Source organism: Coptis chinensis, chromosome 1, assembly GCF_015680905.1.
Source record: "Coptis chinensis isolate HL-2020 chromosome 1, ASM1568090v1, whole genome shotgun sequence".
Lineage (NCBI taxonomy): Eukaryota > Viridiplantae > Streptophyta > Magnoliopsida > Ranunculales > Ranunculaceae > Coptis > Coptis chinensis.
Window position 1 is genome coordinate 4,103,302 of NC_141456.1, and position 6,000 is coordinate 4,109,301.

Below are 6,000 nucleotides of genomic sequence, written 5' to 3' on the forward strand. Positions count from 1 at the left end.
TATTAAAAAATGGTCAAAAAGTCAATCAATATATATCGTAAATATCGGATATATCGATTATATCGGCGATATAAACTTTTATATCGAAAATTACGATATATATCAGAAAAAAAGGATACTATATTCGGTGGATATATGTCGAAAATATCGATGTCGGTGTACCAAAATATCGATATATATCGGATATATCGGCGATATTTTGGTCCATGGTCAAAACTGTCAGAGTCTATCCGGTTTGGCTAAAAACCGGCTGGTTTAACTGGGTTTGTTCTGGGTTGATTGCATAAACGATCTAATCTATAACCCAACCTGATTAGGGGACCGGGTCACTGGTTTACCAGGTCAACCCACCGAGCTGGGCCGGGTCTGATAGCACTGGATGGAACAATGAAAATGAAATTTATAGTTTTATACTTGCATAAATAATGTTTTGGTGCACGTGAGGGATGATAATGTTTTGGTGCACGTGAGGGATGATTTTTCTGAGGCATTTCTCATCTATTTTTATTTACACTAGTCATTTGTGCACGGATCAATGCCCGTGATATGTACCATTTTATTTAGGAATCTATGTATTTTTAAAGATAAAACCGGGGTAAAAACCCTAATTCTTGTATTTATTAGCCTAAAATTTATTGACTTTTTGAATTAAGGCTAAAGCCCATCCGCTTTTTCTAGTTGTGAATTAAAAGTATCTTACACGCTAAATTGTGGAATAAGGTCATCGAGTCAGTTGGAGTTTTTTTATAATACTAAATTTACTCTTTTCTTCTCAATTTACCTATTTAGTTCTTAGCGTGATTTTGTCTTCGAAATATCGCTCTTTTATTGAGTTTGAGATCGTGATATGTTATTTAATGATTAATACTAATATAATGATAAGTGAGCTGAGAATAATATTTTCGACGAGTCAAACACACTTTTAGAACTCTCCACGCCTCAGGATTTGGTAATGATATATTATGACTTGAGATGTCATGTGATAGGAAGGTATTCATTGAATGTGTTATGAATGACTTGTTAGTGTTATGATGGGTATTCTTTGAATGTGATGGGAATGACCCAAGGTATTCATTGAACGTGTCATGAATGACCTGTTAGTGTATGATGGATATTCCTTGAATGTGGCGGGAATAACCCAAGATATTCATTAAATGTGTCATGAATGGCCTAAGATAATAAATGCCCATAAGAGGCTGTGATTATGCGAAAGGAAATCCCATAGATGGCTGTGACTCACAAGTTACGAGTTTGCAAGATGTAAATATGTTATTGGAGGCGATATCCCCGCTTGGGATATATGTCTTGTAGTGATACTCGGTGTGAGAGAGCCACATGAGTATGTGTGATTTGGCAAATGTGTGAAATGCAAATCGTGGAGTAGGAACTAAGTAAATAAGTGATTAATAAACAATATACATTGTGGAATTGAATGAACTAAAAGTATGTGAATTTGTGTGATGTCATGTATGTGAAGTGTGACTGTGAATAATATTAGTGAATACTTGTGATCTTTTATGTGATTGCAAAATGACTATAACTTAATATGTTATTACGAAAATATTAATGACTTGTAATAGTCTGAGATTTATGTTATGCACACAGAAACTTTATGACGTAATGATGTCATGTGAATGACTACCCTTGATATAGGTATTATGATAAGTGGTATTTCTCAAATATGCGGGACGAACCAGGTTGTATCAATTAGACTTAAATGTCTTAAATGAGGTTTAATTATGAATGAAAATTTGACTAACTGAGATAAATCATTTTATTGTAATGTCTAACTCTGTTTTGCAGGAGGGTAGGATCTATTAATCTTTTATGTAGGGACATAAATATCATACCTTAAGATGACGTGTTGGCTTAAAAGTAAAGTGTATCAAACTCATATTTAATTAGGTTATCATGTGTGCATTTAATAAGTGGAATGTAAGTGATATTTATGTTGTGAGTTATTTTGGAAAGTGGGAATGATGAGTGAGATTATTGGAATTGTATATTGGGGGTGAAATCTTATTTGGGAAGAAACTACATGCCGTTTTGAGAAAACGGAACTAATTTGTCTTCCAAATTGAAATGATTGTAATAGTATATTTCTTTATTTGAAATATTGAACATATTGTTTTTATAGTTAGTCTTCACTACATACAAAATTCAATTTCCATATGTTTTTTTCTTTTATGTGGGATGTGTTCTTGGAAACATAGATGGTAGAATGCAGTATATGATGACACTTGATTTGGATTCGCTCTTGGAGTCTTTCTGGTTTAAATTTTCTGAAGTGTAAAGTCTTGATTTGAAACAGATGTAATAGAGTTGGTTAGTAATTCGTGAATGTGGAGTTGTTATTTTGATCTCAGATTTTTAATATCGTGTTTGATAATGGGTTATTAGGGTTTCGTTTTATCTTGGATTTTCAGAAAATAGAATAAGGTGACGATTGAGATAATTATGATTTGGATAATTTCCTATTTTAATTTTGTGGGAATTTGGGTGTGACATGAATTATTGTGGAGAATTGTTGATGGTTTATAGATTTCGTCATTTTCTTTGGGATACACATGTACGCCACTACCAAGTTCTTAGTATTTCGACTCGATGAAACAAATGGCATTCTCCAGTTGATTCAGGTGAAAAGCGTGGGTGATCAAATGTTATTTTTGGGTAGAAACTCTTCTCTGTCTATCTCGGCTAAGGGCATTCCAAGTTTCAAAGGTCTTCACTGATATGATGATTGGCCTTATTTTTTTAATGGAGGTGATGGACATTCGTGCTCTGACAATGGTGTTTTCTATTTGGATGACAAACAGCATTGAGTCAATTTTGGTTTTGATAACTCTAATCCATGTAACTAGACAAGTATCCCATTTTCTCACATACACAAGCCATGAATTGGAGTTGAGGGCCGCATCTTTTTTTTCAATAATAATGCATTAATGCTTGAGATCTGATGTCAACCCAAGGCTTTACGAAAAAAAACAGAAAAGGTCAATCCCAGGCGTCTACAGACAATTTTCAATCATAAAATGTTACTTCAATTGATCCACGTCAGTAAGATATAACATATCCTATTCAATCAGAATCTACTATTTTCAATCTATCTGATCATGCACGTCAAGATTATTACGCACACCAATGGTTTGGTAATTGGTACACCAAATCACAATAGAATAGTGAATACGATTAGCAGGTTTGCGTTTTTCAACCCAATAGTTTTTCTCGATAGGCTATAAAAAAAAATTTATATTTGACAACTTCCTACCCGCCATCGACAAAAGAGTATGGGGAAATTAACATTTTTTTGACTAAATTAAATTCTCAATTCTCCATTTTGTCCCTCTCTCTTATCTCATTCTCTCTCATCCTTATAGATAGAAAAGTAAATTTGATAAAATTAGATTATTAAAAATCAATTATGTGGGGCCTTATTTTCTGCCCACCATTGTCAGTGGCATATAGAGCATTTCTATATGTAAGTAAATTAATAGTAATAGTGTTGATGGGTTGGTGTTTTAACGCACCATTGGATCACAAATTTTGTCATATTTGGTGGGAGAGCGCACCATTAGACTTGGTCTTATGGTCTTGAGTAGTTAGTACGGATTGGCTTTGTATGTAGTTCTCGGCAAGGGAGACCCACAAGATATAAATTATATTGATGATAGATTAATTCCAACATCCCCACATCATCACATGGTGCATCATTCATCCCATATTCAATCCTCTATAAATTAGGAGCACACTACACATAAACTTCTCATCCTCTTAAAAGTGTATGTTCTCTTTCAACATTTCAAGAAAAATAATGTCACATTTAAAAGCCTTTTTTGTTATGGGATTCCTCCTAACTGTTGTTCTTCTGGTTTACTTCTTCTAGTAGCGCAAAGAAAAGAGTCAAACCTATTTGAAGCTAGTGAGTCTAATTATTATATAAGTGATGCATTAATAAACCTAATTACCTTCTTTCTTGTACCTAGTTTTGAAATTTCTATGCATGATATTAAAATATGTCTACGAGGAACACTAGCAATAATCTAGTTGTGAGATACATACGTTTGCAAAACAGTAGTGACTCGAAAGGCGCGACAACACGATACATACCATGCATACCGCTTGAAAGACATAGTGCTTGAGGCCTATTAGCATTGCCTAGCTCTTAGCAGACCTGAAATGCCACCTTCTAGTAGTATATGTGGTAACGCCTAATTAAGTTATATGTTTATTCTCGTAATTTCATTACAATACATACATTATATCTTTAAGATTTTATATTAATTAAGTAATACATTAATCATTCTCATTAACAACTCCTGTGCTATTTCGTTGGCAGAGAACAATAAGGATGTTGAGGATGCTAAGTATGGTGGATACTATGGTGGAGGCAAAGGATACCACGGTGGATATGGAGGATACCATGGTGGAGGCGGTGGATACCGCGGTGGATATGGAGGATACCATGGTGGATACCATGGCGGACATGGTTGATAAAACGGTGGAGGGGGTTGGTTACAACGGTGGAGGAGGTCGTGCGTGGTGGGTGCCGTTATGGCTGCTGCCGTTGTTGCAATTACGTTGTATCCGAAACCAAACCCCTTAACTAGAAACACTAATGTATGCATCCCTAGTTTGATATAAATAAACTCACGGTGTAGTGTATATACGCCGTGTTTGTACTCGAATAACAGCAGTTGCATTGAAAATATGTTGGTTCTGCTTTTACGGTTCCCAAAATATATAAATTTCAGTATTGAATCGAAGGACATAAAATTATATGTAAATGTTAGTATGTGAAAGAGAATGGGTAGAGAGGAGAATTTTAACAAAGTAGAGTTTTATTGAATACTTGAAGCTAATTGGCTTGATTACAAAAGTGAGAGTGGGCATGGCTATTTATAGGCTCACACCACCGACTTTAGCAAGAGTCTAGTAACTTCTTGCTTGAGTCTTATCTACTTGTTTCTAGAGTTGTCCACTAGATATTTCTTACTCTAGTCAAGTAGATATTTCTAGTATTTACAAGTACTAGATATTTCTCATATGTTCTTACTATATGTAGAACAATATGGAGAATTCTAGATGCTAAGTGCATTAATTTTAACACTCCTCCTTAATGCACTTTGGTGTTACTCCAAGTAGATTACGGAGTATCTCAAATTTTGGTCTTGCTAATGCCTTCGTGAAGATATCTGCAATTTGCTCATCTGTCTTGCAATACTTGAGCTCGATCTTTCCTTTTGCTGATGCTTCACGTATGAAGTGATACTTGATAGCAATGTGTCTTGTCCTGTTATGAGATACCGGATTTTTTGCTATTGCTATAGCTGACTTGTTATCACAGTGTATTTCTGTAGCTTCTCTTTGGCGCTCGCCCATGTCCTTGAAAATTCTTCTTAGCCAAATTGCTTGACTGGCTGAGCTTGCTGCAGCTATGTACTCTGCTTCTGCTGATGACTGTGCAACAGTATCTTGTTTCTTAGAAGCCCATGAGAATATGCCAGACCGAAGAGAATGCATAGCCTGAAGTGCTTTTCATATCATCAACTGATCCAGCCCAGTCACTGTCAGTGTACCCATATAGCTTTGGGTATGAACGAGGCTTGAACCATATACCGTAATCAATCGTTCCTTGTAAGTATCTTAGTATTCTTTTTGCTGCCCCAAGGTGTATTTGACTCGGGTTCTGCATAAACCTTGATAGAAGACTTGTAGCATACATGATGTCCGGCGTGTTCTTTGTAAGATAGAGAGTAGACTACCAATGAGACTTACGTAGAAGCGGTCGACCTTTTGGACCCATCTTCTTTTCTGAATTTCTCATTGGTGACAAGCGGATTAGCGACAAGCTTGCACCCGCACATGTTGAACCTCTTTAAGAGATCCTCGATTACTTCTTACGGCATATGAATATTCCTTCTTCTTCTTGACTTACTTGAGTCTTGATGTAGAGTGTTGGCTCACTCTTACTCCTCCTGAATCCGAGAATCCATGAAGTAC